The sequence below is a fragment of the Amphiura filiformis genome, chromosome 8 (assembly GCF_039555335.1).
Source record: "Amphiura filiformis chromosome 8, Afil_fr2py, whole genome shotgun sequence".
In the NCBI taxonomy this organism is placed as follows: Eukaryota; Metazoa; Echinodermata; class Ophiuroidea; order Amphilepidida; family Amphiuridae; genus Amphiura; species Amphiura filiformis.
In genome coordinates this window covers 70,734,905-70,754,941 of record NC_092635.1, presented here as the reverse complement: position 1 = coordinate 70,754,941, position 20,037 = coordinate 70,734,905, and the positions used below count along the sequence as shown (strand labels likewise).

The following is a 20,037-nucleotide window of genomic DNA, read 5'->3' as shown; positions in this document are numbered from 1 at the left end:
CATATGTTTGTTTTTATTACATTTTGCAAGCAAACAGTCTCTTTCTCTAATGTTATCAATAATCTCACTTTTCATCCATGGTTCAGAGCGTTGTTTAATCCGAACTTCCCTTAGAGGAGCAACAGAGTCAAGAGTGTTCAAGAATATGTTACAAAACATGGACCATGTACAACTGAAGAGTATTGCAATACAGTTTTTTACTGACCTTTGACCCCAATTATTATTTCAGGCATTTACCTCATGGTATAGCCTATGCATGTGTGCAAGCATGCTAAATATGTAGCATTTGTAGTAAACAGAAAATCACATTCTTGGCCATAATTACCTGTACCATAATGACCTTCGACCTCAAGTTGTCGAATGTGATATTTGTGCCACCAGCAATTCACCTTTTCGGTAAATCCCATAACCCTTTGCGAGTACACCTGAGAATTCGTCATTTGACGTCGCGCCGACTTGCAATGCGCACTAACGATGTTCCATAAACGATGTGCGCATCGGCGCAGATCGGCGTGACGTCAAATGACGAGTTCTCAGGTGTACTCGCAAAAGGATTATGGGATTTACCGAAAAGGTGAATTGGTCCTAGTGAACAAGTGACATGTGATATACCGGAAGTAACCCCTAAATGACCTTTGGCCCAAATTGTGTATAATAATAGACACCAGTTGTAACAATGAGTGGCATTTTTAGTCCGTAGTCCAGATGCCTATTGTGCATACTCCGGCTATTACATTTATACATACATTCCAACTCTAATTTGTATTAATTTGGGATCTCAACAAGCTCCGAGCAGAATAAGCTGTGTCTTCACTCAATGAATGCAAGTTCACTTCAAAGGAAGAAGTGATTTCATTGAGTGACGACACTATAAGCTTGTTATCTTGTTTGCTACTGAGTTCATTTAAGTTATTTGTAGCAGGTTTTTGGAGGATTTCAGAACATCTTTAAATGTTTGCTTTTGGAAAATGCAAAGTATACACCCAGCAAGACCCGTTTCTGGATCCTTTCCGTTCCTACTACACTGCTAAGATCTCAATCTCAAGACCTATGTTGTTGTTATATTGGACTTGGTGTTCATCCAGTACGCCAGGAAACCTAAATATAAACAGCTCTTCTCAGCGCCATCATATCTACAAACGTTCCATAATAGCTGTAGAACTTCGAAAAACAGAGTAAAAGTATCAAAGAAAAACAAAACAAAACAAAACAACAACAAAAAGGGGGAAATAAGTTGAGATTTTAAAATACATTGGCCAAAGAGGGAAATGTCAAACTGAGTTATTACTTTTTCAAATAAAGTATTCTACACTTCTGTCTGCCTTGGCCGTCCTAAAGTGCAGTTGCTAAAATGGCAAAGTGCCTCGCTTGAATCACAGACATTCGAATGACTCAACCGGGGTTTCATGCCATGGCTACTACGAAAACTGTAAATTTTGGTGGTGTATATTGCAATTTAGTCATGTCCATTGCTAAAAACTGCTTGGCTGTATCCACAGGATCATATTTAAATTGGTGGCTCTTAAAAGAGCCATAAAGTATAGACCTTAGTCACTGGCAGCTTACCGTGCCTATTGTATTGTCATATTTAGTCTTTTCGTGCCCGCGAGACCAGAGGGAGGATTGAGGGTTGATATCGGTTCTTTGAGATATTTAGAATAAAATAAAAGTAAACTAAAAGTATGAACTAACTCCAGACTCCAGGAGGGGTAAATTCATAATACAGTAGATATTTATTGGTGCTGTTATGTAAACTTTGGAAGCAATATGTAGCAAGTGCAATAATTTTTGTCATTTCTCTCTACTCAGGTTCCTTATTCCTTACATTGAATAACTTGCTATTTTAGTCACAATTACAAGTATGTATTCGTGTTTTTTTTCTAAAAAATGCTTCTTAATGGATACAAAAATACTATTGTCACTAACTTTCGTGACCATTATCCATATAACGTTATACAGCAAGAATCTTTAATGATTAATTTTAGAAATATTTAACAGTGCCACGAAAAATCTATAAACATATACTAGTACGCTTCACCTTTTTTTAAAACTACTCTTGTTATAATTGGCTATTCCAGAAAATAGATGCACGCCCCCTATACAATGCTATAGACCTTTTTCCCTCTTTCCCATCATGCACTATTCCAGGGGGGTATGAGTGTCGCAAACTACATCATCTCCCCGGGGGAGTACAGAGTTAAGTTCATTACATTCTGGAATACGGGCATTTCGGCTGGTGCCTTCATCACAAAAAAGGAATCCCCGATAATGACGATAATGGCGCCGCGATCACTAATACCTTTCGGGGGCAAAAAACAACATTTTTATGCCTTATGGACATGGTGTCATCAGCCAAAAAAGTTTCCTGCTATTGAAACCTAACTTTGTATACATTTTATAGACCTAATGGTAATAAACTAATGACGGGACACGCCGTGATATTTTGTCGGCGTCCGTTTCACTTTTTTTTTTCGGAGATGAAAATGAAATGTAAACACAATCTCTTACACAGATGTTCTGCATCGCTCCGTAACTGCATCACTCGTGTATTCAATAATTGCATAATTAGTAACATCGATGGCCTTTACGATAATCCGCATATGGAATCAGTATGCCCATATTAAGACAAAATAATTGCAAAGGTATGGCAAAGACCATCGGATGCACACGATCTATGAGGTTGATGAACTACGTCATACCCCCCTGGAATAGTGCATTGTGGGATAGAGGGAAAAAGGTCTATAGAGGAGTTCGGATTTCCGGACTTTTTTATCCAGTCGAGAATGTTGGAAATCCAGACTTTTAAAGTGTCCAAAGGCGAAAAATTCCACCAGAAAAATAGTTCAAAATCAGAAATTCTCAATTTGAGAGCTCATTTTGGGAATTTCCATGATTTTTCCTTCATTGAATTGGATTTCCAGGCTTTTTCAAGTGACTGAAAAGTTAATCCTCAATAGGGGGTGTGCACTTATTTTCTGGAATAGCCCAATGGACCTTTAAATTATTACTTCATATTAATACTAATTGAGGTAATATATTTGAGACATACACAATCGATCGTCTCGTTTCATTTTACTTAATTCTACTCTTTAAACTACCCTGCTGTCCAACATCAACTTGAGTGTACCAGCAGTTTTCAGCTTTCGTGGCATTTTGAACTGATTATAAGATGCCGTTGAATTAGCGATGATGTAATCTTGTAGCGCCTTGAATGTGCCTGGTTTAACGAGGTAAACACGAGGGGGTGAAATTGTCCCAGCATTTCGATAGCCTCTGTAGTAGTTGTTGCGTTCCTGTAGAGCCTCGTCAAACTGCAATGAAAATAGTTTTTTTTATTAGTAAGTCATGAACTTGAAGTTAATATTCATTTTCTCACATATTTTCTATCACCGTCGTCATCATGGTTATCGTTCGTTTAGTCATTCGTCCCACCGAGCCAATTTGTCTCTACCAAAAAGACTGTTATTACCAATCGACAAAGAAATCGTCTTCACCTTCAAAGTGTTTTATTATATAGAGAACGATTCTTATTTCTCGCAACATTTGATTGATTGATTTTCATCCAGTTTACTCTTGGACGTCGTCAGCCACAATATCTGACACGTAGGGGGCGCTATTGAGCTATTTTGAGGCAATTGACGATGTCAGTATCAACGTATGACATGTACAACTATTTCAATACCATAATTTGAAAAAATCGACCAGGCAATATATTTGAGACGCAAACAAACAATACCTTCATCATCATCATCATCATCATCATCATCATCATCATCATCATCATCATCATCATCATCATTACCACCACCACCGCAACCACCACCCCACCACTATACCTGTTGTTGGTGTTTTTTGTCCAATGCGATGCTGCCATTTCCTTCACCCTCCAATTCGACAAAAATGAGGTAAAATTGAGACCCCTCTTCGTATTCAACAAGGTCTATGGCTGAATAAAAACAATTAAATAAATTAAAGTGAAAATCAACTTCAGGGGAACAGGTCTCATATCAGATTATGTAAGCTGTTCTGCGCTTTTTTTTCGAGAAGGGAGAAGAACGAGAGATTATAGATCAGATACGAAACATTATTGAAAAATGAAAGAACGCAAGCTCCCTTTACGTTTCATCGGCTACTCCAAAGCGTTCGATGGGGATGATCGGTCAAATTATTTTGTTCAGGGGTATAAGGTTAATTGTGCATATAAAGGTAGATCTGTTCGAAAAGGGCGTTCAAATGTACAGGTGGTATTAAATCATGGGATAGGAATATGATAGCTGACTAATTATGGTACAAGTAAAGGTTGGTCTGAACCCTGGAATTATGAAAACTTTCGGGCCTCATAACTGCTAAATTATTAGTCTAAAGAATATAAAAGTATACATTTTTAGACTGGAAATGACTTGCTGAATTCATCTGTGAGGTCCAATTTGGGCCCAAATGCTCAATTTTGGAGAAAATCCCCCAAAACGGGTTTTTTTTATTAATTTTTAAAAACTAGATAAAAATATCTAGGGATCGTTTTTTAATTTTTTTAAATTTTGACCAACTTCACCAAAAATATTTGAAATTTGGGCGAAAGTCAGGTTTTTTTATGATTTTTAAAAAAAAATTGCATTTTTTGACCATTTTTGGTGCAAATTTCTCAAAGTTGGTCAAAATTCAAAAAATAAACAAACGGTCTCTAGATATTTTTATCTAGTTTTTAAAAATAATAAAAAAATTTTTGGCCAAACAATTTTTTTGTTACGAAAACATTTGGGCAAAAAACCCCGTTTTGGGGGATTTTCTCCAAAATTGAGCATTTTGGCCCAAATTGGACCTCACAGATGAATTCAGCAAGTCATTTCCAGTCTAAAAATGTATACTTTTACATTCTTTAGACTAATAATTTAGCAGTTATGAAGCCCGAAAGTTTCCATAATTCCAGGGTTAAGCATATCAAGAATAATAATATACTCAACCTTCACTCATTCCAGAAAGAAGTGTGTTTTCAGCAGATATCCAGTTCGTAATCTTGGTTTCTGTTATACTGTTCACCATGTGCTGAACAGCTTCATCCACAGATAACTCCGTCACCTTCTCAGCTCGTAAGTTCAGTAGCTGTCCGGATCTATTTTAGTAAAGAAACAAAGATCGGTCTTTATAAAATGTATAAGTATAATATACATTCTGCAATTTTTGGTTTAAAAAACCCAGTTTAATTGGGCCACAAATCAGTATACTACTTGTATCCTTGGTAAAAAATACGTCCAACACAGACACTGAGGATACTGACGCAATTTCCTGAACGTGAATGGGATCATATTCTCGCTAGGGAGTTCTCTTTTCAAGTAGGATATTTCTTCTTCTATCTGTTTTCCTTTCTCCTAATTCTTCTCATATCTTCTATCTTCTTCTATCTGTCCTTTGCTCCTTTCTCCTTTGTATGCCGACGAAAGCCATCCAGCGTTCGAAATAAGCCCATTGCAGTGCAATGTACACCCCCAAATTTGCCCGTTTCGATTCAGCTCACGTGTAGTGCAAAATTGTGATACCACATTGCACTTCCAATTGCTCTGCGTCAAAATGGGGGTGCAAAAGTGCACCCAAGGTAAAAAACATTAATTGTAAGACTGAACCCAGCAAACACAAAACGTTTTCGACATCATTCGCAAAAGGTTATAAAGGGTTGTCAGAAAATGTTTAAATGTCGGGTTATATAAAGGGTATATTAAGAGTATAAAACGTTTTCATAACATTTAAAAACATTTAGTGATAATCTACTGCCCAACAAACACAAAATGTTTTACAGAAAACGTTTAAATGTCGGGTTATATAAAGGGTATAAAAACGTTTTAATAACATTCCAAAAACATTTTTGAAAACTTGATACAAAACATTCTAAACAGAATGTTATTTTGGGTTGAAAAATATTTTGCGAAAAATGTTTGCCCAAAATATTTGCAATAACGTTTTAAAAACGTTTTCATGACCTTTATATAACCCGACATTTAAATGTTATTAAAACGTTTTGAATAAAACATTTTAAGAACATTTCCGTGTTTGCGGAGTGCAAATATTTTAACATAATGTTATTTAAGTGTTGACAAAATATTTGGCAAAAACGTTTGCGAAAATAGTTTACAATAACATTTTTACAAACATTTAAAAAATATTGTTGTAAGTGTGTTTTCATATAAAACGTTTTAAATCGTTTTCATGACCTTTATATAACCCGACATTTTAATGTTATTAAAACGTTTTTACCTAAACCAAAAGCCAAAATATAACTTTATAACGTTTTTAAAACGTTTTTGTGTTTGCTGGGAAGACACCATGCGTTATTGGCTTTGTAATTGTAAGCTTCGTGGCTAGTCTGGCTATTTTGGCTAAGAAATGCATGTCAATTTCAACGTTTCTCTTTACATTTAGAATTTAAAATAATCAGCAGAAAACGCTAACCAAGTGAAGCTAGAAACTTTGACACATTTTTTGGGCGTGGGCTCCGGTTCTTTATTCTATTATCCTCAATAACTGGAAGCTTGTTGTAAAGTGTAATCATGGTGTGATGGGATGAGGCGCATTTCTAGTTTCCCCCGCTATTGACCTTTATCCCTCTATCCCACAATGCACTATTCCAGGGGGTATGACGTAGTTCATCAACCTCATAGATCGTGTGCATCCGATGGTCTTTGCCAGGCCTTTGCAATTATTTTGTCTTAATATGGGCATACTGATTCCATATATGCGGATTATCGTAAAGGCCATCGATGTTACTAATTATCCAATTATTGAATACACGAGTGATGCAGTTACGGAGCGATGCAGAACATCTGTGTAAGAGATATTTGTTTACGTCTTATTTTCACAAAATATCACTGCGTGTCCCGTCATTAGTTTATCACCATTAGGTCTATAAAATGTATACAAAGTTAGGTTTCAATAGCAGGAAACTTTTTTTTTTTTGACGACACCATGTCCATAAGGCATAGAAATGTTGTTTTTTGCCCCCGAAAGGTATTAGTGATCGCGCGCCATTATCGTGATGATCGGGGATTCCTTTTTGTGATGAAGGCACCAGCCGAAATGTCCGTATTCCAGAATATAATGAACATAACTCTGTACTCCCCCGGGGAGATGATGTATTTTGCGACACTCATACCCCCCTGGAATAGTGCATGATGGGAAAGAGGGAAAAAGGTCTATTTAGCTAAGCATGTTTCGGAAAGGAACATGTGTCTAATCAAACCCCGGGAATCAAACGCACATAGCCAAAAAGGACTCACCTATACATGAACTTGATGACGGGTAGGTTGTAGTAAAATCCACAACTTTGATGACGTCACCAAACCGATACCTATAAAATCCACACAATGGACTAACGAACATCTCATAGGTCTCGCCTTTCTTTACCTCATCCAGAAGCAATGTCTTTGGGTCAGCTTCATCACTGAAAGTGTTGATTTCAGTGATCAAAGAGAAAGGGAAGAAAGTTTAAGAAACTTATGGTTAACAAATCTAAGTATAAAACACATAAAAGTTAACAAACATTTGTAAAAGCAATTGTAGCTAGTCAAACTTCAAAAGACAATGGAAGAATAAATGTACAGCTAAAATATCACAATAAAAGTCTACAGATATATATGGTCGAATCCAACGAAAAGTGTACACGGCATGTTCAGGGCCATAACTTAAAAGTATTAATCAATTGGCATTCGTTTTTGTATTGTGTTTATTCGCCTTGATCATACGCTTCGCGCCATATATAATAAGACAAAAAAAAAAAAAAAACTTAGACACAGAGACCCTAAAACATGCTATTTTTACCCATTTTTTCTAAATATTTCTTAAAGTATTTTTAAAAACATCTAAATCAGTTATGAAAAGAAGTCATTGGATTGAATCTAAATTGATTTCCTGAAAGGTGTGTATTCAAAGATTGCCTGTTCAATTTTTCACATATTTGTACATAATTATGAATTTTTGTGATAATTTTTTGAGTGGTATTTTTTACATACCTAAGAATACAATTTTTCATAGCACTAGATATATCTTTAAAAATGGAAATCACTAATAAATGCGCAATTGATACAAGCTTTGATATGTCCAATACTGAAATGCATTGCATTCGGACATCTTTATTATTGTGTTCAGCTGCCAGAAATTCTAAATGGCACAAAGGTAGGTTTGGTAAAAAATATGCATTACCTCCGAATACATGTTAAAAGCTGTGCCATTTCCACAAAGTGAGAGAATAGTAAACAATAGTTAAGCAATAGGTGCAGGGTAATACACTCTTTATTTTACCAAGTTTCAATAACCTGCGTTTAAATATTTCTGAGATGTCAACAATAAAAGCAAGTATTCGTAGGTAAATTTCGGTAACCGAATGTTACCTACGAATACACTTTGACATCATGACAGTATTGTGAAACACCGCCATTCATGCCAATGCCCATATTGGTACATAACGAAGGCCTGTATGTTTGCTATCAAATCATATGTCAATGAAAGTTGCGAATTCACATACATGCCCACCATGCAAAACTGAATACGGCTTAATTGGTGAAAAATATGTACTGAAATAGACGACGGTCTGCTCATTTGAAAGAAAAATCAGATTCAAAGAAGATTAGAAGGGATAAATACTTGGATTTGTCAACTGTCATGTGTGCTTCATTTTAAATGTTTACCGACCTTCTGGTTTCTGAGTAATTTGTGTCCAAATTGATTTATTCGAAGGTAACTTTTGACGTTTTCGCTAAGGTTACCTACGAATACCATGGAAAAAACGACTGTTCTCATTGTCTCATGATCTAGACAACACATTGATGGACCCTGGTATAAAGCTAATTGTAGTTGCCCTCAAACGAAAGGCCACAAGACGTAACTGACTCCAAGATGGACTTCACAATTCTGCAATAACGGTTTTAAGCGATTTGTGTGCAATTAAGCAAATTAAAGTCACTTTAGTGCCTTTGTTTCTTACTTCAATCCTCTTTCAACCGCTGTGAACCGACATTATTAATACATGATAGGGTCTAAAGTATCAATAAACGCACATAAAGAAAATAATACATTCAAAGTGCTTTATAAAATGAAGTTTTGATTGCGATATCCACCAAAAGTCTAATTCTTACCTACAAATACTGAAATGTTACTTACATGTACGAATACAGCATAATACATGACACGTGTAATGAAGTGTCCCTACCAATGGAAATTAATTGTCAAAACTTTAAGCGGTACCCCAGGACACTATTATTACCCATATACGGATTCATTCAACAATTATTTATTATGTAAAATTGCTGATTAACTACTTGTATATCAAAATGAAGTGGTCAAAATCTTGCTAAAAGCATCAAAAAATTTTGATCTAAGGTAATAGCATTTATTCATTTGGACGTACCATCTGAAAGAGATCTAAAACTACCATTTTATTAATTCATTACCATAATAGCAAAATGTAAACCTATAAACTCAATATAGATATTGTTAAATCGCTCATGTTACCTACGAATACCCGGGTTTCTTCACCTTTTCATTGTATAAAGCGTTAGGTGTATGCGTATAATTCCTAATATTCTTGAAAACATATATCATACTCGTTCTTATACAATGTGTAAATTGATTCATACTCATTTGATAAATAAAATACGAAACTGACCTAAACTTCATTTTCAAAAATAAACTAGCATAAATTGACTAAGATCATATTGATCGCGTTATAAAAATAAAAACAAATATTTTCTGGTTGAGTTAGCATTTTCCTGACACCCTGTGGTCTACGTTACACGAAAAAAGCGTTAATGGGAATATTCCATTTGTTTTAGGTTGATTAGTATTGCGATAGTGAAAGCATCCTAGTGGTATTCGTAGGTAACATTGGGTTTTGATATCACATTTACTATCACACGTCCTGGATTTATTTTTCAAGATTAGTAATGGCACTTTTGGTTCCTATAAGGCCAATATGTCATCAATCAATGGGCAAAAGAAAAAAATTGTGGAGACATTTTTATTTCGGACTTTTATTTTTGGCCCGTGGACACTTTTGGTTGGATTCGACCATATATGGATCATACTTTTTTCTATATATTTTATACTTACATGTTTTTTACGGGTATAAACTCATAAATACATAGACTGGGTAGCAACGCATATTTGTCTTCATCATACCATAGATTTATACCATAGTCTCCTTCAGTACTGGAATATGCAGGAGCGACGATTGGTACACCTTAATTAAAAAAAACAAATAGGGTCAGTCCTAAATTTAAACTAATTAATCAAATGTTTTTGTTTAACTATTTGAAAAAAATAATTATCGTTTTCATATCATTGTGTGACAATGAAAATGGCATTCTTATGTATTGGATAGTTCAAGCAAATTAAACTAAATTTCTTGTGTATAAAATTTAGCCAAAAAGCAACGAGTAACACGTCCGGTCTGAAGGTAACCTCAGTTAAACTTGTCCATATACTTCATGTAAACTTTGGTTTTCATGTTTCGGCGCTTGGGCGCTGTCTAATTGTCTAGTTATCAGTGGACAAAATGTCAAAGTTGGGCAAAATTGCAGTATCGTCCAACTGACCAGCTACAAAAGATGTTACCGGGACGTATGTGCGCGAAGCGCGTATACATTTGCAAATATTATCAGGCTTAAATTATGGACCAAAAAGGACAAACGGATTAACATAACAGTTGGTCAATTATGTCCTGGTATTGCTGCAGTCGATACGCCACCACCAGGCCCGTAGCGACGCACCCTCCAAATGCCAAATGCCCAAAAAGTCCCATTTGCGAGCGTAGCGAGAAAAAAAAAAGGTTTTTTTATGCCTTTTTTTTGGTCGAAAAAGGTCCAAATTTTAAAGGAAAAAAGGTCCAAAATTAGCACACCCCCCCCCAATAAATCCTGGCTACGGGCCTGGCCACCACTAGTTATAGTGGCAACATTTCAGGGCGTCCGTCGGACGGGCTGGTCTAAAGACAAAGTAGCTCGTCTCTGACCTGCGGATGGGCTCTATTTTTACACACTGGTACCAGGTACTCGTACTTGGATTATATTCAGTTCCATCATCTCAAAGCCAGGACTGATGCTCTTTACCATCGCGTCTGTTACCTCGTGAGAGTAATTTCGGTACAAATTCATTTCCGGTAGAGAAACCCATGGAGGCGTACTAACTTGGAGGGGGGGGCAAGGGAAAGCCACATTTAGGGGGGGCGCCGAAATGACGGTGGATAAAAAACAATCAATTCGGCGCCCCCTCCAAGCGGTGAAAGACAAAATTTTCGCGGGCTTCTCGCGCATTTCAGCACAAATAGTTTTTTGAAAGATCAATTTAAGACCGAAATTCTACTTCATTGTAACCAAATTTCATTAAAGTAGTGTTTGTACAAATTTTCGTACATAGCATGCAAGGGTTCTACGAACAGAGCTTTCGAACGGTTCGCGTAGTATTGATTCACCTTTCTTTGGAGATTGATGCATCATCTTAAAATACTCGTATTAGTGTTTTCTGACATGATCACGACATTTATGTAGTATGTACCTCCTTTAGTTCGTTCGGTAGCAACAAACGTTAAAAAGGAGTGACACACGTTTTCTTTACTACAAAGAAATTGTCGATTTCAATGTAAAGGTAGTTTTAGTAGTGGATCGTCATATGGGCTTAACCTGAAACTCAAAGTTGGTAGTGTTTTGGGCAAGTAGCCTATTGTTTATACTATGCTTTGCTATGCTATGTATGCTATGCTATGCTATGCTATGCCATGCTATGCTATCGTGCTATGTGTCGTCATTAAATGCGAATATTTTAGCTCATTTGCATATGTGTTTATTTTATAATAGCACTTTTTTTTTTGTTACTCGAGAAATTAGACAAAATGCACTTGAGCTGAATACTGGTGCTTGTCTAATGCACTGCCCGCATTTGGTTTGTCCAATTTCTCTCTCAAACAAGCGTTGTGTTGTGTAACTGCGTATTAGTTGTTCTCGACAAATTAGACAAATTTTAATTTGTCTAATTTAAAAATGCACAGTCGAAAGTCCGCATTGGTTTGCCAAATATCTCTCTCAAACAAGCAAACCTATCATTCTTGTACTGCATATAATATGACACGTAATGCGCCATTTCCTGAAATTGAAGTGGCAAACGTTGCAGTTACTGACTGACATAATGGGAACATAATTATTTAACCCGTTTTCGCTTTTGAATATTTCTTACCTTTTGCGTATTTCTCTTCCAGTTTTTGAGTAAAGTCAGCCGTATTGATTCCAAAGATATACTTCAGATGAGGCCACACCCGTCGCATGATGCCGTTAAATCCTTTCTCAAATTCCCTTCTCAGTTCCTCGGCCCTTTCTGGTTCTGGTAATAGCGCCTTTTCACAAGCTTCTCTGACTTCTGTAGATATCTTCAAATCTTTGTCAACAGTTCCAGTCTTGATATCATGAACAAATTGTTCCCAGTGATATTCGACCTTTGACATGGCTTTGTGGATTTGAGAACTAAATGGGCCCATCCATCGTCCGATGTCAGGATCACGAAGACCAAACAGCAGAGTGAGGTAATGGGCTTCGTGTTCTGTGCTGATGCTAACTGCTTCCCATGGTACACTGACCATCTGGGTTATAATAAATTTCATATCATCTGTGTACAGATGCATTGGGCCGACAACATCACCGCCAGGAGTTTTAGTGGGTTTGGGATTCACGTACAATATAATGTCTTTTTGTAACGGACTAGGAATACCGTATTTTCTTCTAATAGCAGCCTGCCAAAGAATTTGAATTGGGTTGACTTGAGTAGAATTCCGAGATTTAGGTATTGGTATGAGTTTCCCTTTACCAGTTGTTCCAGAAGTGATTCCAAATCGCACCATGTCTTCGCAGATCAACACGTTCTTCTCACCATCTCCCATTCGTTGTATATATTCCTCGTAATGATCGTACGACGTGAGCGGGTGACTATTTCGTAAGTCTTCAAGGGATTTAATGTTGCTAAACCTGTGACGCTTTCCGTACGCGGTGTTGGCATCTCGTTGCATTCTGCTTATCAGGAATTCTTCTTGGGCTCGTCTAGGATCTTTAGCACTTGCATCGAATTTACGCAACACAGATCCACTAAAGAGCCGTAGCATTTGGTTCATGATATAAAACAGCAAGATACTGGGCAACGTGTGATATTTGCTGGCTCGTATGGAAGAAATGTGGAAACATACCGCAGCCAAGAATAAAGTAGTTACCATAGATGCGACTGAAATGAAGAAAGAAATTCAGAAAGAAAAGTAACATGGGCGTGATCATAATACTGTAGTAACACTGCCGATACGAAGCGAAACTTTTTGACAAATATTTTTATCTTATCCTTAACAATTACTGCAAACAGAAAGGTGCTCATTCTTGTTCTTTAGGGAATGTTGTTGAAGACGTCATTTGTATCTTTTCCTGATTTTCTAATTTTTAATTTATATTAATATAATAATTAATATTGTAAATTCAATTCATTGTTTTGTATGTGGAAGTAGAATACATAAAATCAATCAATCAATCAATCACCCACCCACTCGCTTCTAAATTAGGTCTACCGTATACATATAAGCTTTTACTTAGATACAATCTAGATCTGACAAATGGGCAGACTTGTAGTGACTCGACTCGAAATGACTCGACTCGACTCGACTCGAGTTTTGGTGACTCGATGACTCGACTCGAGGCAAGGCGACTCGACGACTTCGACTCGACTCGAGGGTTGATGACTCGATGACTCGACTCGACTCGAAATTTGATGACTCGACTCGATGACTCGAGGCTTGTGACTCGAGTCAGTATGGCTGAATCGACTTTTTAAAATGACTCGAAAATATAAATTATACCTTAATATTTCTAATAATATCTGCATGTATTCTTCCACATATCTCAGTGTGTGAATGATTCTTATATTTTACAAAGTGGGCTCTTATCTTACTATACCAGCTGGGAGCCTCTCTCACATCCCTTACATACATGTACTTGGTGCATGGAGGTATATTGAAAAGTAGTCTAGCTCCAAATCCTTCCACCTATACAACATTAATTATAGAACTACCAAGTTGAGCATAATTTAAGGACTTGATCAAAACTGTACCCATTAATTGTGTCTGTTACTGTTATGCAAATGAGCAACTGAACTTCCCCATTCATAAAACACACAAGTGAATAGGTCAACTTTCAAGTGGTTTTCAATCAATAAAGTGTCATCAGTCAATCATCACACATCATTGGATGACTGGATGTGCAGTGCAGTGTAACTTAACTGTTTGTGCACATCAGAATCAGAAAGCAAGATGAACCTGGGATTGTGGAATTTGGCTACAAAAATTATAAAAAAGGGCCAAACAAACATGAAGCAATCTGCAAAGTGTGCAACAGTATTGCCTCAAACCCAATTGGTGTGACATCTAACTTTAATAGACACTACAGAACCAAACATCCAACTTTGTAAGTTAATTCTTTCTTTGATTACTGTGTACCTTTTGATGTAACTGGTTTAATAATTAATATATAATTATTTCATTTTGGATTACATACACTTAAAAAAGTACATGTCAATGCCTACATGTTTGCCTGTTATGAACACAGTAGACCCCTGCTGTTTTAGACTTTTATGTAGCTATATTACAAACATTATTACATCAAACAACAAACAATTTACATGGTAACATGAATGGTCTGAGATTCAATCAATCAACATTGTTATAAATTTGTACATCATCTTAAAACACATCAATGTTAAAAAAAATTGATCAAAGATTATTATTGATCATTGTCAGAAGTGTTTTGAGTTGATTGTCAAAAGTGGTCATCACTCATAAGTACATGTAGGTCAATTATAGTAGTACACATACTTCAGTTCTTGTTGTTTTACACAATATTGTAAGTAATTGATTTTACATGGTGGTATTTATTCAGTAACCTGTAAACAATTTAACACAGGCGTGAGAATTTGCAGGATTTTTCTGAATTCAAATTTTGTGCTCAAATTTGTTAATTTTCAGGCTGTTTTGAGCTATTTTTGCCCAATTGTACATATTTTCAGGATTTTCCCCGAAGATTCATTCTCATGCCTGTTAATATAACAATTAATTTTGTGAGGACTTTTTTTCATTTGCAAATTGTCAAAATCCACCATTTTCGTGGAGACTTAATTTCACAAATCACCATTGTGCTAAATTTTGATATTGATTTAATGATTTTAATAAGTAAGCTTAAGAATTTCAATCTGACTTTCATAATACAATTACCTTTTTAATTTCACCTGTGCTCATTTTTCTTAGGCCTACGCAGTCTCTTGTGAATTTAGCCCACTCAAATTAAAATCCTTATGAAAATAAATCCTTTATTTAGTTCATGGTTTGAAAGTAGGCCCTATGACATTATGGTCTATGCTGGGGGTCTGATGAGTCCCACAGAAAATCTTAGCTTTTTTCTCAAGTCTGTTGTAACCATGGTAACAGTTGTATGCAGTGTGTTATTTGAGTGTATATCCTCACTATCCTGGCACTACAGTTTAATGTTTTGCAAATACCGGTACTTCTAATTTATTTGTGTGTTAAAAATGTACATGGATGCTACACACATGTCATTGTAACAGCCTGTGCACACACCCCTACATGTATGCTACATGTCTCATTCACACAATAATAGACTGATCACTTTTTAGCGAACCCGCTAAAAAAACACAAAAAAAACACTAATTGTTATGAATTCCCGTCGTAAAAGCCTATCCCACAATTTGATCACTTTATTCCCCATCCAAATACACTCCTCTACATGCTGCACACATGAAGAACTACATTGCAATGTGACTGACTGGTGTGAGCATTTCCACCAGCCACATGTACTTCTTGTGCCCAGGCTTGGGCTTGTGCATCTGAGTCAAATGAATAGAGAGGTTCTTACCATATACAGAAATTTGGGATGTATATGAATTTTGAAATATTAATAAAACATGGATATAATTATCCAGATGTGCATAATAAGACTCGAAAGCTAAATCATTGCTAAATATATGTTGAAATTAGTATTGCACAGTCTGGCTGTCCATACTGTACATAGACATAGTTTTTTCACTTGCATCCCAAAATATGCCACCTTTAGGCTAGATTCACTATGACCACCAATATTTGATCTCTTTTTGTACTTGATTAATTAATTTGTTTATACCCATAATAGGACCCATACAAGTACTTGAAATCCCAATTTCCATACCACTACTGGACCAGTACCCGTACTCGAGTCCCAATTTCAGTACCCATGGCTCCGTGCCCGCACTCGCACCCTATTTTGGAATGGACCCGTACTGAATACTCATAGCTAGGGATCCGTGCCCGTTCTTTACCCATGACCTGAAATCCGTAATCATGGCCTGGGACCCGTACCCGTAAGTACTCGTGGTCCGGGACACGCACCCGTACCCATACTCATGGCGAGTCCTAATGGCAATACTACAAGTATGACTGATTACTGATTTCCACAATGCACTGGATGGAGCACATAGATTCATAAATTAATATTATGTACTCTCACTGGGATTTTAATTTCAAAAAAGTGCAAATTCATGCAAATTGGGCTATCAAGTTGACAGCTGGTATCATGAGCATATAAAACGTGAAGTGACTCGAAATGACTCGACAAAATATATCCGACTCGACTCGACTCGACAGAATGGCCTGACTTCGACTTCGACTCGACTCGACTGAAAACTTCAAATGACTCGACTCGACTCGGACTCGAAGCCTTCATGACTCGACTCGACTCGAGGGCTCGATGACTCGACTTGACTCGGACTCGACTTTCAGTGACTCGACTACAAGTCTGCAAATGGGCTGGTATGCGCGAAGTATTCTAGCCAATACTTTGGTATGAGCAAATATTGTGAACAGTTAACAGTGGAGGGCAACTTAGAGCTGAAATTGTTGATGATCCACCATCGGAGACTATTTAATAATAGTACGAATTATGGATCAAAATAAGTCTCAGGATTCCAATTTTCGATCATTATTTTTACGTATGTTTGGAGCACATAACTTTGATCTTTTGAAATTCACGATATAATATATATTTTATAGCAAATGATTAAAATATATATTTTTGAAATTTAACCGTCCTCAAGTAAATTGTATAAATCTAATGCTATGTACTTAAGGGATCTAGAATGAGCGTTTATGGCGTTTTCGACAGTGTTGAAAAACCATCAATTGAACATTTTGATCTTTCATGTTGAAGATATGCATTTCCCCAAAAACCTAAATTGGTCAAAATGTTCATATGATTGACGGTCTTTCATCCCAGCTACATACACTTTAAGGGAAGGGGTATGAACGTTTGGACAGTATTTATTGTGGGATATGAGAGCACCTCAGACGTATCGAATTGCATTCTGAATACGAAGCATGTCTTTCTTATATCAAATAATTTTTATTTTTTGGAATTCACGATATAATACAAATTTTATGACAAATTATTAAAATTTGATATTTTTCAAATTTTTGATATATAACAGTCCTCGAAATAAATTTTATAAATCTAATGATATATTCTTAAAGTGTATGTAGCTGGGAGGAAAAAGCCGACGATCAATTGAAAATTTTGACCTTTCATATTGAAGATATGGATTTTTTCCCCAAAAGAGCTAACTTTTTTTGGTGTTTTGGGAAAAAAATCCATATCTTCAATACGAAATGTCAAAATTTTCAATTGATCATCGGCTTTTCATCCCACCTACATACACTTTAAGTATAAATCATCAGATTTATAAAGTGTACTTCGAGTACTGTTAAATATCAGAATTAGCAATCTAATTTGTTAATAATTAATTAATAGTTAATTAAACTTTTTAAATGAAAACATTTTTACCACCCCAACTAAAAAATAATAAAAAATTTAAATGATTAATTTATTTAGTCAATTAATTACCTAATAATAAAAGAAACACGTTGATTTAGTTTTGGGGCGTAGGCCTATGCCTAATTGAATTACTAGTATAACATAACATAACATAACATAACATAACATAACATATTACATATAACATAACATAACATAACATAACATAAACATTATATCCTAATTATTTTAGCCTTGATTCAAGCCGTAGTGCATTTTAGGATATTTTTGGTATTTATCTTCATTTGACTTCTACTATAATACCACATGTTTAGAGATATCAAGCAAGTGTCAAATCCTGACTTCTTTCTACATGTAGTTTGCAACAGCAAGAACTCCCTGAAGGCATGTCACTATTAAACAGCCAATAGGGGAGGGAGGACTTTTAAAATATCACACCAATTGGGATTCTAAGATTAATTAGTAAAGATTATTTTGACAAGGGACTAGGTTCTAGGGTATTATTTATAGGCCTACAGCATGAGACACCCGGGATGAGACAGGGAAGTGAGAGTTCTGTGGTATAGGGCCTACCAGTGGCTCAGGTATAGTACTTTGGTATCTAGGCCTATAAGCTCCTATATTTTAGTATGCTATAGTTCTTTTAGCATGTTTAAGGGGAGGGAGGACATGTTTAAGAACCGGGGCTTGGTCATAGAGTGACAAGGGCCATAGCTGAAAAAAGAATAAGATATCATATCACAGAGACATCAGGTCCGAAAGGGCTTGAGCAAGTCTAAATTATTTCTGAATACGAGGAATATCCTTCCGATTCACTCACACTGACGTCATACTTATTAATATTCATACCTCCTTCTAAGCACCCCGATCCATCGCTTACCGCACTGGTATGCTCAGTACAATACACGTACTTACCTTTGAAAACAGTCCAACTTGTTCTAACGAGAAAGTTACTGGTTTCACGGGTAGGCCGATCATCCTCATGTGTCAATGTTCTGAGAACCAAACCTGAGAATAATGCCAAAAACACAAAACCCGTCGCCAGAAAATAAAACTGAAGTTTTGTCCGTGCCATTTCACTCTCAATGCTCAACGGCGGCGATTATGCTTAGTATGTGTTCTACATGCATATATATATATATGTATGACCTTGACCAATCTGCCTCGTTGAGAGCCAAAGGTCGTATTTATTCAATCGCCTTTATTCCCGGGCTTTATTCAAACATACAAATTCAAAGGAATAAAGAAATCAGCAAACATCCAATACAACTGTCTGGTATGTAACAGAGCAAAAAGCACGAAACAGACGTGGAAAACGGACGCGCGTCCAGTCTGCAATAAAGGCCGTGGAAAACGTGGAAAATGGCCAAATGGACGTGGCAAATGGAAACGGCAAAAATGCCCTAGTGGGCGTGGGAAATGGACGTGATAGTCTTTATCTCCAGCCGTTTACGGCCTATACCTATCCCGGGATACCTATTAATTGAATAAAAGTCATTCAGTATAGTACTATACATATTTATTAAGTTTAGTTATGTAGAGACGGGCCGCATACTGCGTGTTTTGCCCCCGGTTTTGCCGGCGTATACAGTTTGCTGCAAAAATAATAATTTAGGCGGGAATTTAGGCCTGATAGCTATTCGACAACATTTTAAATAATGTCGTAAAATATTTTTGTGCTTACTGTGTCAGAAAATTAGATGTTATCGTGTTTAAAACACGCGTACACGGTAGATTTAGTTTTATTTCTGTATTATCGAAACCAGAGCGAATTATAGTCCTGCATCTGTGGAAACCGGCGCTTAGTGATAAGTTTTGATCATCATTCATCACTCATTTAGGCCCTATTATTGTTATTGTTATTATTATTATTATTATTATTATTATTATTATTATTATTTAAATTATTACTATTATTATGTGCAAACATTATTTACTATGTCAAATGTTTAGCCATTGAATTTTGATAAATGTTTTAATATGTGTTTATGGAAGTTGACACATGAATGTTCAAAATGACTAGCTCAAGGGCTGAGTGTGCCTTTCTGTGTAGGCCTGTAGGTAAAATTTAAATTGAATTGAATAGTATGCAAGAACGTGTTTAACTTTGGAGGTGACGCGTATGCCTATAGCCTATAGGTTGTTAGGACCCCCCTTTTCAGCA

The 20,037-nt window shown here is 36.2% G+C and overlaps 1 pseudogene; it reads right to left on the bottom strand.

Annotated features, from left to right (window-relative positions):
* Nucleotides 1–1,784: 1,784 nt before the first annotated feature.
* Nucleotides 1,785–19,235, bottom strand: LOC140159705 (uncharacterized; annotated as a pseudogene).
* Nucleotides 19,236–20,037: the final 802 nt, after the last annotated feature.